The sequence below is a fragment of the Orycteropus afer genome, unplaced genomic scaffold, assembly GCF_000298275.1.
Source record: "Orycteropus afer afer isolate SDZICR_OR568_19922 unplaced genomic scaffold, OryAfe1.0 scaffold00570, whole genome shotgun sequence".
NCBI lineage: Eukaryota > Metazoa > Chordata > Mammalia > Tubulidentata > Orycteropodidae > Orycteropus > Orycteropus afer.
The window spans coordinates 1387321-1402517 of record NW_006922157.1 but is presented as its reverse complement, the minus strand read 5'-3'; positions in this window follow the sequence as shown (position 1 = coordinate 1402517).

The following is a 15197-nucleotide window of genomic DNA, read 5'->3' as shown; positions in this document are numbered from 1 at the left end:
GCCTCAGAAACCCAAGGAGGGGTCACTATGAGTCGGGTCCGACTCGACGGCACATAACAACAACAACAACGTGGCACTTTAAAGTCAAAGAAGCATTTTTACTTCCATGATTTTATTTCATACCCAGGAATGCCATAAGATGGGGGATGTTGTTGTTGTTGTTGTTATGTGCCATCGAGTTGGACCCAACTCATAGAGACCCCTCCTTGGGTTTCTGAGGCAGTATCACTACGGAAGTAAATTACCCCATCTTCCTTCCGAGAAGTGGCTGGTGGGTTTGAACTGCTAGCCTTCTGGTTAGCAGTCAAGTGCCTTTAGCCACTATGCTACCAGAGCTCCCAGATGGGGGATTAACAGCCTCTATTTGAAAGAGTCCTGGGGGTACAGTGCACTCAGTTGCCAACCAAAAAGTCAGTGGTTTGAACCCACCTTGGGAGGAAGATATGACTGTCTGCTCCCAGAAAGATTACAGCCTTGGAAATTTTATGGGGGAATTCTACTCTGTCCTATAGGGTTGCTATGAGTCAGACTTGACTCGACAGCAATGGGTTTTATTCAAAAGACAAGAAAGCAAGCAAGGCCAAAAGAAGAAATAATTTGCCTCCGTCAGTGACTGGAGCTACACCCAAGGAGGGAGTCATTGGTAGGATGCTGGTAGGATGGCCAGGTGTCAAATAGTTTGGGAACTTCCAGGATGAACTCCTGGATCACTTGACAGCCTGAGAGTGGGGTCACAAAGCCTTGCTGCCTCTCCATCCCACTGAGATTTATCCTAGGCAGAGCTGGGCTGAGACCCTGAGGGTTTGGTGAAGGTGAGAACCTCAGACCTGGGGACATCCCATGGTGTGAGGCCTGTGAACCTCAGACCTTGAGGCTGGGCTGAGTGGTATTGGAAATGTACCCCTTCCTGGCCTCCTGTAGGAAAACCAATGGCTGTCCTGGGAGCCAGGCAGGGCAGGCAGACTAGTGAAGGAAGCAGCCAGGGTGCACCAGGGAGCAGATGAACGTGTTGTTCAGGGAGCACTCTGGCTTCCAGCTGCCCCTCCTCTCATCTCCTAATAAACTAGAAGTAATTCATTAAGCTGTTCCAACTTGTCAGCAGCCACTTCAATGCTTCTGCCTCCTGCTTGATTTTTGGAGGGGTCCAAAAATGTCAGAAGCTGAGGGGTGGGAAAGAGAGGTGAGATTGTCTGAGAAACAGGCCTCTGAGGGAAGGGGTCACACAAGCCTCTTCCCATCTTGAAGTCTCACCTCCACAGGGTGCCAGATCTGAAGGTGAGAGAGGTGGAATAATTAATCCCCTGCCTTTGTGCCCCTCTCTCCTTTAGCTCAGCTCCAGTCTAAGGCTGGCAGGGGTGGGGTATGACCTTTAGTGGCTAGAGGTGGGATTTAGCTAGTAATGTTGTTGGTGTTGTTGTTATGTGCCATCGAGTCGGACCCGACTCATAGCGACCCCTCCTTGGGTTGCCGAGGCAGTATCGCTACGGAAGTAGATTGCCCAACCTTCCTTCCAAGGAGTGGCTGATGGGTTTGAACCACCAGCCTTCTGGTTAGCAGTCAAGTGCCTTAGGCACTATGCTACCAGCCAGTAAAAGAGGTAGATATGACTGCGGTGGGGGATTGGAGTGAGAAATATTGGGCCTTAGGCTGTTTTGTGGTGCTTAGCCTAGGCAGGATGTCAGGAAGCTGTGTGCAAGAGGAAACTAGATAGGAACAGAATTGTATGCTCAGGAAGGTCACATTGTACCAGGAACAAAGCTTTAGGTTTCACTTTGCGGTGTCTCATTTCATCTTCATTACCATTTCATTTTACAGATGGGGAAACTGAAGTTCAGAAAGGTAAAATGACTTATGAGGTAAAGTTCACACAAGTTAGAAAGTGAAAGAGCTGAATTCAAACACAGATCTGCTGGTCCCAAAGTCTTCAGAATACCTAGCGCTATTTTGAATGAAAAAAAAAAACAAAGTCAATTTGGAAAGGGGGAGCAAAGCTTGTTAGCTTTCCAAGACTTTGCTACTGACTAAAGCCTTGGTTTCCCATCTCTACAAGAAGTGGGAGATTTACTGGAGAATCTAGAAGATAGTCCAGAATTTTCCAGGTTTGGGTTTTACTCCTTGCTATGTCCAGTCTGCCAGTCAGTTAGGGCTAGGGGTAAGGAGGCAAGTCTGGGAGAGCTCTCTCTAGTCACCAGGAGATGAGAGAGACATGGGGGAGGGGATTGTTGCTGAGAGAACCAGGCTCATAGTCACCGACCAGGTGTGGCTTTGAGCAAGATTTGGCAAGAGGAGACAGGTCTGAGGTGAGGCTTGGCTCTTAATCACTGCTCCCCTCCCTTTTGCACACCTAGCCACCCTCCAAGGAGCTGGGCACCATAAGGGGGCTGGGAATGGAAAGGGCTTGCCTGCCACATCTCCTCACCCTGCCCCTGCCCCATGGGCTCTGGGGGAAGCTCATTAGCTAGAGGGACACCCTGGCCCTCCCCTCACAGCTTGTCACACAATTAGCCACCCTCTCTGTACAAGTTGCTGTGTAATTATTAGGTCTTGGCGGGCTCAGGGCCATGTAATTAGCCTCCCCCAGACTCCAACCAGATCTCAGGGTCATTAGTGGGCCCACTGGGGGTGGGCGGGCAAGGTATCTGCATGACAATGCACACATTGTGGCGCCTTTGCCTGCACCCAGGGCAAAGGGGCAGCTGTGCCATTGTGTGGTTCAGCTCCTGTGCACATCTGTCCCTTACCCCAAGCCCCTGTTCAGAAACACCTCAAACCTGTTCTGGCCAATCATAAGGGTACAAAGCCTTTTCCACTCTTTTTCTTCTGTGAGCTTCACAACAGCCCTGGGAGTCATCTTCATGTCACAGATGAAGCAACTGAGGCTTAGAGAGGGACCAGAACTTTCTTAAGATCACTCAGTTCAGATGTGGTGGAGTGAGAATTGGAATTTAGATCTATCTCACTCATTCTCCCCATCGTGAGCCTGGGAACAGATTGACTCCTGAGGGTGAGTACTTGATATTGAGCTAAAGGCTGCTCTGAGGTGCCATGCTTGCTCTCAGGAATTTGTAGGGGTAACTTTTCCTGGCCTGATGTCCTCTGGCAGCCTGTTCATAGGCCAAGTCCCCACAATTTCTTCATGGTCCCTCCTTCAGGAATTCTCCTCTAAGCCAGCAAGATGGGTGACTCCATTAAGCTTTCTGACTTTCAAGGGAAAAGCTTCCAAGACCACCTTGGTACTTGTGACTGCTTCTCTACTGTCCGCAAAAGTATCTTACTATCTCCTGCCCTAAACTTCAGTCAAGAAGTCTGGGCTGTGCTGCCTTCCTTTAAGTCCTTCTTTCTGGTTGGTGGAGGTGGGGAGGCCTATATCAAGGGTTCATGGATGCTTAAGACACTGCTTCTGCTTTTACATGACTTGAGGTACATTTACCACAGATGCCTTGCCTGGTTAACAGCTCCTCATTCTGGATATTTCAAGCTGAGCATTCTCGAGGTTCTCTAACCTCTCTGAGCTGCCCAGGGTTTGTTGTGAAGATTAAATGACAGGACTCTGGCAAGTGCTAGTGCAGGGCACAAAGTGAGAAAGTGAGTTTCCTTCCCAGTTCCTAGCAACTATTGGCTTCTGAAGCCAATCCCGTTTTCCATTTCTCCCAGGGCTCTGAACAAATTCCCCACAGAGCTGCAGTGTTCTGCACATTGTCCCCTCCCCTGCTGCCTGCCCCTAGTGACCTCCAGCCACCTTCTAGCTCCCTCTGAACCCTCTCCTCATTTTGAAGGCTGTATTATCCTGGCTGCAGGGAAATTAGTTGTTCCCTTGAAACCCCCCTGCCCCACCCTCCCTGTCCCCCCTTCCCAGGGCTGGTGACAAGTATGTGGGACTTAATTGGCTGGCATGAAAGGCAGCACTGACATTAATTGGCTACATTTGGCAGGCAGGCCCCCAGCCTCCCCCTCCTCTCTCCAAACCCCGACCGCTTCCCAGGAACCTTATCAATCCCACCACAGGGACCAAGAGCTTCAAGGCCCCTGCCAATTAGGCACTTTTTGCTCCTTTTCTTCCCCTGATGGGGTTTGTTAGAATTTATGACACTCTATAGGCCTAGGGGTAGGGGGGTGGGAAGCAGGAGATGGGAAGGTTGAAGGAGGCCCATTCCTATGGAGAACAGGATGGGGTAGGGGAGTGGGGGAGAGGGGTGGGGATGTGAAAAGGACACTAGGGATTAGGCAGTAAAGCTGAAGGGGAGAGGGTCTTCGAGGCAGGATGTGGGGCTGACAGGGGAGGGCTCTGGCCAGGACAAGAAGACTGATTTAGTAAGCAATGCATGCACACCAACCACTCCTCAGAAGGGAGACTGGGTAATCTACTTCCATAGAGATACTGCCTCGGAAACCCAAGGAGGGGTCGCTATGAATTCGACTTGACGGCAATGAGTGTTTTTTTTGTTTTGTTTTGTTTTGTTTTGTTTTGTTTTGTTTTGGCATGCACACTTGGAGGGAGGTATGTAAAAGTTTGAGGCAATCTGGTAAAATGGATAGAAGACAAAGGTGGGAGGCAGAAGACCTGGTTTTTCTTCCCAACTCTCCTTGTGCTCTTGGATCAATCACTGGCCCTTTCTGGGACATGAAGGGATGGGTCAAGATCCCTGGCTCCCATCTCAAGTCAATGTCATTGAAGAGAATAGTTGGAGAGGAGTCTGAGAGTCAACCACATTGCTTTAGAAAGTCCATCCTTGATTTGGGATATTTTGTCAGTAATAGCTTGGTATGTTCTTAGCCAATCTCATGCTAACCATAAACTTGGATTGGCAGCTCAGGATGTCCTTGTGCACTAAAATTATGGAGACAAATGAATTGTTACTCCATAAATTCTGTGTGTTTGGGAGAATAAATCTTTCAAAACCTAAAGAAGCTGGTAAAAGTGGTTCTTAGTGGTGCTAAGGGGGACTCACTGGCCTGGATAGACTGGCATGGGATGGGGGAAGAGGTAGAGATCAGGACAACCTCTTGTCACCCTTTGAAATGATCCACGAAGCCACCATAGCTGCCCTGGTGGAAAATAGGGATCATTGAGGAAACATTCAGCTCCCAAGTACACCTGTGCACAAATGTGCTTTTTTGGCAAAAGAAGGCCTTGAGCATTTCAGATCTGTACTGGCATTTCTAGTATCACCTAGAGAGTCAGATACTATTCTAATAGGTTTGCGTCATTCACTACTTTCACATTTGCTTGTTTGTGTGTCTCTTCTTCCTTTTCTTAAAACATATCCCTGCTTCCAACTCTCTTTTCCCCCCTCTCTTCCAGGCCACACATGAAACGCCCATTCTTCTTAGAGTTTTGGAATCACCTTCTCTCATATGGCACTGTCCCTGAATCTTTGCCCTGGTCTCTCTGAACTCTGTATCCCCATCCAGGATTCATGACTGTGCTCAGCACTTCCTCCTGGTAGAATCAGCCATGAGCAGACCCACTTACTTCCTACTAAGGTTCTGAGCACTTTCTCCACCCCAGCTAGGTCCTTCTTGTGAGTCAGAATCAGGTCCAGAGAATCCACTGTGCTCATCCTATCATTTGTCCTCTGAGAGGTTTGTGGTCACCATGGGCTGCCAAGAATGGGGCAACTGTTCCCCTTCTAGTAGCAGAGGCCCGATGCTCACAACAATCTGGAGAGGGAATACCATTACTGCTCTATTTTTAACTAGAAAAAGAATAAAACAGGCCCTGGATCCCCAAAGTTTGCAGTTCCATCATCAGGATTTCATGGTCACTCAGGACTCATTCTAGTTTGTGTCTGATGGTCTCATTGGCCCCCATATGACTTGGCAGGACTGGGTTGGCTTGGGAGGGCTGAGGAATCTTGGCAGGCTTCTCTCAGGCACATCTTGAATGCAACTCACCTCTCACATATGCCCCTTTGTCTCCTTGAACAGATGTTTCCCATTGCTCAAACTAATCTCTTTCTACTGAAGAGGACACTACTGCCAGGACTATGACTGATATTAAATAATTATATTAACCACCATTTTGAGGGCTTACTGTGTTCCAGGCATTGTTTCGAGCACTTTATTTTGTATTAACTCATTTAGTTCTCACAACAACCCTATAAGGTAAGAACTATTATTATTCCCATTTTACATATAAAGAAACTGAGGCTCAGAAAGGAAAAGTCGCTAGTCAAGGGTGACGCAGCTAGGAAGAGGCAGAGACAGGTTTCAAGTGCAGGTCTGTCTGACTAGGAATCCTGTGCCTTTGCCTTTGCGAGATGCTAGAGAGCAAAGACTGCAGGTCCAGATGCGTGCTGGAGAGTGTCCATAGAAAACAGATATCCTTTCTTTGTTCCTTGATTCCATGATATTCATGCCCCTCCAGCCCCTTGGACCCTCTTTATTATTGTGTAATTTTGTATAATATTGTATCCCAACTAAGAATCTGGGATCTCCTTAGATGATGACTTGTATCCCATCTAAGAAAGTGGAATCTCCTCTGTGGATCCTGGGGGTAGGGGTGGAAGGGGAAACCAGCAGAACACACTCTTGGCCACAACCTCAGGCCTGAGAGCAACATGGCCACCGGAATTGAGTTTTAAGACCTTTAGAAGTCTTAAGCTCTGAACAGACTGCACACCCCCCACCCCCCACTGGCTATATATAATTAAAATTAAAAACAATACTAACCCGTAAAATACGTGTAAGGAAGTCCAACAAAGTTTTGATTTTTCCCAAGATACTCCTTTGATGCTTGAAAAATATATAAAATTCTTTCAAAATTTCTCTCTCTCTAGCTTTCTCCTGAGTGTGTATGTATGGGCATGCACATGCACATGCACATGTGTGCAACCCACTGCTATGCTGGTGTTTTAAATGCAGGCTGTCTGCCCATCCTGGACTGTAGCACTGTTGTCCCCACTTTACTGGCAAAGTACTACATTCTCACATTCTCTCTGATTCTGCCTTTCTGTTGAACTTCTGGCTCCAGAGCCCTGTTCTTCCTCTCCTGGTCTGCTGACCTCTGCTAACCTGCTAACCTGTTGGGGAGGCTTGTTAATTAGCTAAGCGTCAGCCACTCCTCTAATCTTTCCTACCTAAAGTGTGGTCAATGGAGCAGTGGCGGCAGCAGCATCACCTGGGAGCTTATCAGACATGTACAATCCAGACACACCCTAGACTTGTTCAGTAAGAATCCACATTTTAACAAGATCCCCGGGTGTTTTATATAAAAATTAAACTTGCTGCTCTAAGTCAGTGGTTCTCACAGTGTGGTCTCAGAGACCAGCACATCAGCATTAACATCACTTGGGAAATTGTTAGAAATGCAAATTCAGGCCTACTAACTCAGAAACTTGGAGGGAGGGAGGTGGCAGCAATCAGTGTTTTAACAAGCCCTCCAGGTAATTTTGATGCACTCTAGAGTTTAAAAGAAGGAGTCCTGGAGGCAAAGTAGTTGAACACTTGGCTGCTAACCGAAAGGTTGGTGGTTCAAATCCACAAGGTGCTCCATGAGACAGATGTGGCAGTCTGCTTCCATAAAGATTTACAGCCTTGGAAACCCTATGGTCAGTTCTAGTCTGTTCTATAGGGTCGCTATGAGTCAGAATCGACTCAATGGCTATTGGTTTGGTTTGGGTATAGAGTTTAAGAAGGTACTCTAAGATGCACAAAGCTATCCTTCCCAGAAAAGTATCAGGCTCTTACATCCTATCTCTCACCTCCCACTGAAGATGGCTAAGATGCACAAAACAACCATTCCCAGAAAAGTATCAGGCTCTTAGATTCCATCTCTCACCTCCCACTGAAAATGGCTACCAGCCAGACTGCAACCTCAGAAGGGATTGTGCCCTGCCCCAATGATTATTTAAGCATTGGGAGCTGCCTCTGGAAAATGGTGCAAAGTGTCTATGGGGCTTCAGTAAGCTGTCATTTTTGAACACTTAGCATGTGCTAGGGACTGCCTGGCACATTCATAGACGTTTCTTTATCTAATCTATAAACCATCCTGTGGGTGGATAGTCATTCCCGCCACACACTTGAAAGATGAGGAATCTAAGACTCAGGTCAAGTGAGAAATGAAGGGTTTACCCCCAGCTCTTTCAGAGTCCCTATGCCTTTTCCATGGGAGCTCTGGTAGTGTAGTGCCTAAGGCACTTGACTGCTAACCAGAAGGCTGGCGGTTCCAACCCACCAACCACTCCTCGGAAGGAAGATGGGGCAATCTACTTCTGTAGTGATTCTGCCTTGGAAACCCAAGGAGGGGTCGCTATGAGTCGGATCCGACATGACGGCACATAACAACAACAACAACATGCCTTTTCCATAGAGCTGCCCAGGCATCAGGGGCCAATTACCCAATAAGCAGGGTAAGTACAAGCTTACATGTGCTTGCTTACTAATCTGTAGCAAACAGTTTCACTTGGTTACATGGGAAACTGTTCACTACAGATTAGCAAGGAAGCACACATAACCCTATACTTTGCTTACTGGGTACTCCATCCCTGTCAGGGATTGTAAATTTGAAAAGCAGCTTTGATCCTGTAGGAAGGTGCTATGGAGTAAGGGGAGAAATAGATGCCAGCCATATCAAGAAGCAGAATTTTTGATGTGGTGAAATAATGCAAAATTGTTCACTACATGTTAGTACGTAAGCACAAGTAAGCCTGTGCCTACCTTGCTTATTGGGTAATCCTATATCAGTGTCTAAGGAATCTGATTGCTAATCAGAAGGTTGGTGGTTCAAACCCACCAGCCACTCTGTAGAACCAAGACTAGGCAATCTACTTCCTTAAAGATTTACTGCCTTGGAAACCCAAGGGGGGTGGCTGTGAGCGGGAATTGACTCGATGGCAGTGGGTTTGGTTTATACTGCCCAGACAGTAGTTTTCTAGAAATGAGTGCTTACATCATGGAGGGACCATAAGTGTTTTATTAGGATTAAGTCATTTAATCTTCACAACAACCCCATTTTACAGATAAGGAAATTGAGGCACACAGAGATTAATTTACTTCTCCAAGATCTCACAGCTAATAAGTGGCAGAGCTGGGATTCCAACCCAGGCAGAGTGGCATCTAATGCTTCACCTAAAATCCAGAGTTAATTTGCTGTTCTTTAGAAGTCAACCACAGGTCAGGCAATGGGAACAAAAGAGTTTTCTGGTCTTGACAGGTTTATTGAGGTGGTTTATGTTTGATTTTTCCAATTTCCAGCCCAGCTGCTTAACTCAAATCCCCTCCCTTCCAGGCAGTATCAGCCTGGGGCTGCAGACCTCTCCTGCTCAGTCCTTTAGGTCCCCTGTGGCAATCACCCCAGGCCAGGGTTGGCCAGATGGGCTTCCTGCCTAGCATCCAGTTGGACAGCATGGGCCCCCCAACCAGTTAGTAAGACAAGAAATAGGACTCACACAGTCCTGGAACCCCCAGGGGTTGGGGTTAGATGAGAGCCAGATGGATGCCTTCTCTTGGATCCTATTATTCCTCATCCATCCCTCTCCCAGTGTTAACAGTTTCCCGCCCCATTCTCCATGGGAGCAAACAAGTTCTCAGCCTGGCATAGGTCCTTGGTGGCCAGTTTCCTGTATTGATAGGTGGGAAGATAGACCACTGGAAAGCCAGACAGCTGATGAGTAAGCTGGCCTTTGTCAGAATGCCTCAGGGCCACGGCCATCCTCTCCAGTGGTAATGAAATGCTCCCAGCTGACATCTCTATGGTGAGAGAAAGCCTTCTTAGAGCATTCTCTCAGTTAATCCTCACAAACACCCTGTGAAGGAAGCATTCTTACACCAGTTTTTCAGGTCAGAGAATGGAAGCAGTTCAGAGAGGCAAAGCAACCGGACAGAATCGACACAGGCTGGGTTACACTTTCCTCTTCCACTCTGGTACTTGTTCAACTCAACCAAAAAACTCAACCTCAATTCTGTTCAGGAAATATTAGGGCAAACTTCTTGACAGATGAAATGGAGTGGCTGGCTGGTACAGCTGGGAAATCTCCAAGAAAAGATGATGGGAGGAGGTTTGACATGCTTCATGCGGTCAGAGGCAGGGATCCTGGCAGAGCTACTCCCTTATATCTTTCTTCTATCTGGGTCTGATGAGAATGTGGGTAAATGAGTGTTGTGCTCATGCTCCCAGAGGTCAATTTCACCTCCCTGACTCCCCCCTCCTTGAGCTCTGGACCTGACACCTACAGGAGCAAGGACAAAGTGTTGTTTTAGGTGTTACCACAGCCTCTTCTCCATATCTCCCAGGTCTGATCTTACCCCTTCCCTTCACAGTCTTTGGCTCTTCTCTACAGAAGTCTGTTCTGTTTTAAACAGAGCCACTATTTCCTATCTTTTCTCCAAGAATTTCTTCCTTTCACCCTCAGACCAGAACTGAAACCTTGAAAAACCCTTTGACAACTCCCTCTAAAGGGTGCCCTGCTTTTGTCTTTGCCATATTTGGTTTCTAGGAGCATTAGGGAGGCTGCCATAGCTCTAGTTTGCAGCTGCTATTTATGATTCAAGGCTCCTGTATCTATATTCAATATCCCCTCTTTCATAGAAGGCCTTGCTATTGATTTGGAACCCCTTTCCCCTTTTCTCAAGGAGCCCTAGTGGCACAGTGATTAAAGAGTTTGACTGCTAACCAAAATGTCAGTAGCTCTAACCCACAAGCCGCTCTATGGGAGAAAGATGTGGCAGTCTGCTTCCATTAAAGATTTACAGCCATAGGGCAGTTCTACTCTGTCCTATAGAATCTTTGTGAGGAAATTGACTCTATGGCAGTGGGTTTTGGGGTCTTCCTTTCTCAGCTGTGCTGGCTTTCAGAATATTAACTGCACCCCCCCCCCAGTTTCCAATGCACCAGACCCCAAGCCTTTCTCCCCACCCTGGCCTGTGATGTGTTCCTCACTGGCCTCAGTATCTTCAAGGATGCCCTGTTTTTCTGAAGGCCAGCCATCCTACAATCACTATAACTTGAATATCCTCTCTATTGAAGCTGCCCACTAGTTTGGCCACATCTTGAGTCTTCTCATTACTCAAGATCTGCTGCAAGATCTGTAATCCTTAATGCCCCCACCCTAAGATGGCTGCCTCCTTCATTTCTCCTGAGCCGGTCTTGGTCCCACTGCTTTGCACTGGGATGCCCCTTGTTGAACATTCTAATTTCTCATCCTTATCCCTCAACCTCATTCCCCTAGCCCTCATCTGCTTTCAGGTCTTCCTCACTACCCTGCTTTGTCAATTCTAAATCTTGGTGCCAGTCATGACCTTCATGATTTGAAGCATTCAAGCTTTGCACACCTTCTGCTGGTCCTACCTTCTGCTGTCCCCAGCCCTGGCGTTTTGGTTATTTCATGCTTCTCTAATAGAAAATACCACACATGGCATGGCTTGAATAAATAGGAGATTATCCTCTTACAGTTCGGGAGGCTAGAAATCTGAGTTCAAAGTGCCAAGCTCTAGCGGCTGGGTGAGAGCCCCTCAACCTTGGGCTTCAGCTCTGCCTCTTGCTCCCAGCCCACTGAAGTTGGAAGCTTTTCTTCAAGCAGGCAGCTGCTGGCTGCTGAAGATGACAAACCCAGGGTCAACAAGTAACAGGCACAGTCCTGATATAAACAAACCACATGGCACAGCATTGATTCAAGTCCATTAAGAGTCCCAAGATCAGCAGAAAACATGGCAAGATGTTGAACAATGACTCAGCTACATGCAGTGTCCAAGTGTGCCACAAGCTAGAGACCTTCCTAAAAGCTGCTTCTTATATACTCGAAGCAGACCACATCCCTAAAGCAGCTACTCAGCTGCTCGTGGCATATTCCACCATGGAGTTGATTTCCAGTCTCATCATGGAGAATAACTAACACCAGCTGCCCAGCCAGCCCAGCCTCAGAAGGAAGGTTGGGCAATGACTTCTGTAGTATCACCTTGGAAACCCAAGGAGGGGTCGCTATGAGTTGAGTCCAACTCGATGGCACACAACAGCAACAGCTACCCAGCCACTCAAAACCAGGACCAGCCAAGTTGACATATAACTTTAACTACCACACCTGGCCAGTTAGCTTCTAGCACTTATTAATTTGCCAGCCTTAGTAGGAAGTGCTTGCTGATCCAAAATCCTTTAACTCCTCCCATAGAACCTTAACTTCCTAACTTCTTAACTTCCACTTTTCTTATGTTCCAACTCGAACACACCTCTTAATACTTAGCTTCTAATTTTGTTAAGTTCAAAGGCAGTTTATCTCATCTCAGAATTTCTCTGTATGTCTTCCCTCTCAGTCTCTCCCTCCCTTCTTCTCACCCTCTCACTCTTCCTTCTCCCTTTCCTCCTGTCTCTTAAGGAGACATGTCTATCCTCCTACACCTAACCTATCTCTATCAATTATTTCCCTTTCTCTTGTATTGCCATCTCTACTCCTACTCTGAGTGCTATTTCCTCCTCAGCCTAAAGGATTCTCAAGTCTCCCCTTCATCCTTCCCCACAAAACAAAAGAAAACAAAACAAGGTCTCCCTTGACCTTGCCTCCTTCTCAAGCTATCGCCTTCTCTCTTCCCTTCCCTTCTTAGCAGAACTTCTTGGAAGAGTTGCCCACCCTCACTCTCTGTTTCCTCACCTCCCACTCTATCCTTATTCCATTACAATATGTCTCCTCCCTCTCTCACTTGAAATTGTTTTTTACAATTTCAATAACTTCCTTGTCACCAGATTGGGTGGCCTTTTCTCATCCTCACATCTGACCCTGCTAACTATCCCCTTCTGCTTGCCGTTTTCTTTTCCCTTAGCTTTGGAGACATTGCATGGATCTAGTTCTCTTCCTGAATTTCTTTCTGTTCCTTGAAACTCCTTTACCCTTATTTTATTTTTAATTTTGGACCATATTAAAATCAGTTTTGCTCTAGCTTCGGTCTTCAGTCTTCTTTTTTCTCTACAGTCTCTCCGGAGCAGTAATGTCCCCTCTCCTGCTTTCAGCCGTTGTAATGAGGTCTCATTCTTTATAACTAGACCCGATCAGTTTCTTCAGTTCCAGACCTCTGTCACAATGTACCTACTGGAAAGCCCATTTTAGTCATGCAGGGACGGTAAGCTCAGTACATCAAAGTGAACTCATCATCTTTTCCCCAAACTGGCCCTTTCTCACATTTCCCAGTTTAATATGTGGTACAATCATCCACTTAGTTAATAAAGTCAGAAATCCAGGAGTTATCACCACCTCCTTCCCTACATCAATCAATCACTGAGTCTCATGGTTACTTCCTCAATATCTCTCCAATATATCACCTTCTTTTGAGCTCCATTCTTTTGCTTAATTTATTCTTTCATTCAACACATGTTTATTGAACTCTTTGTAAGTGACAGTCACTGTGTCAGACTCTGAGAAAACCATCGTGAACAAGACAGTCAAACTGTCTACCCTCATGGAGTTTACATTCTAGTGAGGGAAATAAAAAATAAATAAATATGTAATGAGATATGAAAGGAATAAATAGATTGCTATGGTAGAGAATAATAGGGGAGACACATTTTAGATTGGAAGTTCATTCAAGCCTTTTTGAGGAGATAATATTTATGAATACAACTCATAGTTACCCCTCCTTGGGTTTCTGAGGTGCTATCTCTACAGAAGTAGATTGCCCAATCTTACTTCCAAGGAATGGCTGGTAAGTTTGAAGCCACCAGCAGTCAAATGCCTTAGGCACTATGCCACAAGAACTCCTTAAGATCTAAAGGCTGACAAAGAAATTAGCAATGTGAAGAGCTAAGGGAAAGGATTTCCAGACAGAAGGAAGAACAACTGCAATGATCCTGAAGCCAGAAAGAGCTCAAGTGTGCTCAAGGAACTGCTAACCAGAAGGCTGGCGGTTCAAACCCACCAGCCGCTCCTCGGAAGGAAAGTTGGGCAATCCTACTTCCGTAGTGATAACTGCCTCGGAAACCCAAGGAGGGGTCGCTATGAGTTGGGGCCGACTAGACGGCAAATAACAACAACAACAACAACAGCTGAAGTGGAGAGAAAGAAGGGACTCATGGAATAAGATATGGTCAGAGAGTTAGGTAGAGATCATATCTTGGGAAGAATTTTAAGCCAGAGTAAGATGTTTGTGTTTTATTCTAGGTACAATCAAAAACCATGGAAAGGTTTTAAGTTAGAGACAGTCTGGATTTCATTTTGAAAATAATATTCTGGTGATTATCAGAATAGACTGTAGGAGGGTAAGAGAGGAAGCAGGGAGATTGGAGAGAAAGCTTGTGCACTTGTCCAGGAGAGAGAAGATGGTGATGGCAGTGGAAGTGGAGAGACATGGATGGAAGACATACATTCAAGGTAGAACAACAGAAGCTGTAGACCAATTTAACATGGAGAGTGAAGGAAAAGGATAAATCAAGGATGACTTCCGGGGTGTTGGCTTGAGCAACTAGTAAACTTTGGCATTTGCTAAGATGGACAACACTGAGGGAGGAGGAGGTTTTAGTGTGAATCAAAACTTTTTCTTTGGATATGTTAAATTTGGATTATTTTTAAGCATTCAAGTGAAGATATAAAGGTTGGTCAAATTGGTCTGGAGATCAGAGAGGCCTGAGATGGACATGGACCTTTGGGAGTTGTAGACATACAAATGGCATTTGAACTCATTGTAATGGATGAATGGTAGAAAGAAAGTAGAGAGGAGAGAGCCCATGATGAGTGTCTGAGTAATTCCAGTGCTTGTAGGTTGGATTAGAGGATGAGTGAGCAGAAGAGCCAATGATGTAGGAGAAAAACAGGAGACTGTGTTGGGACAGAGTTAGAGAGAAGAGACTTTTTCCAGAAGGAGGGTGTTGGCCAAAATTGGTGGAAGTCTACTGAAAAGTAAAGTCAGATGGAAGCCATTGATGGTGCTAGACCATATGGAACATCTGCTGTGTGCCAACCAGCGTGGTAAAGCACTTAACATGTATTAACTCATTTAATCATCATACCTATGAGGTGAGAGTTATTATTCTCATCTCCATGTTCTGGATGAAGAAATGCAGTCTGAGAGAGATGATTAAGTATATTTCTCAAGGTCATGTAGTTGGTTAGTAGGAAATCCAGGGCTCAAACCCAGGCAGGCTGGCTCTAGAAGACCTGCTCACCAGCCTGGAAGTTGTTGGTGACCTTTACAAGAATGATTTTAGTAGAAAGGTTTGGGGTAGATTCTAGGATGTGGTGGTTGGTGGATAAATGAGAACTGAGGAAACAGAGACAGGG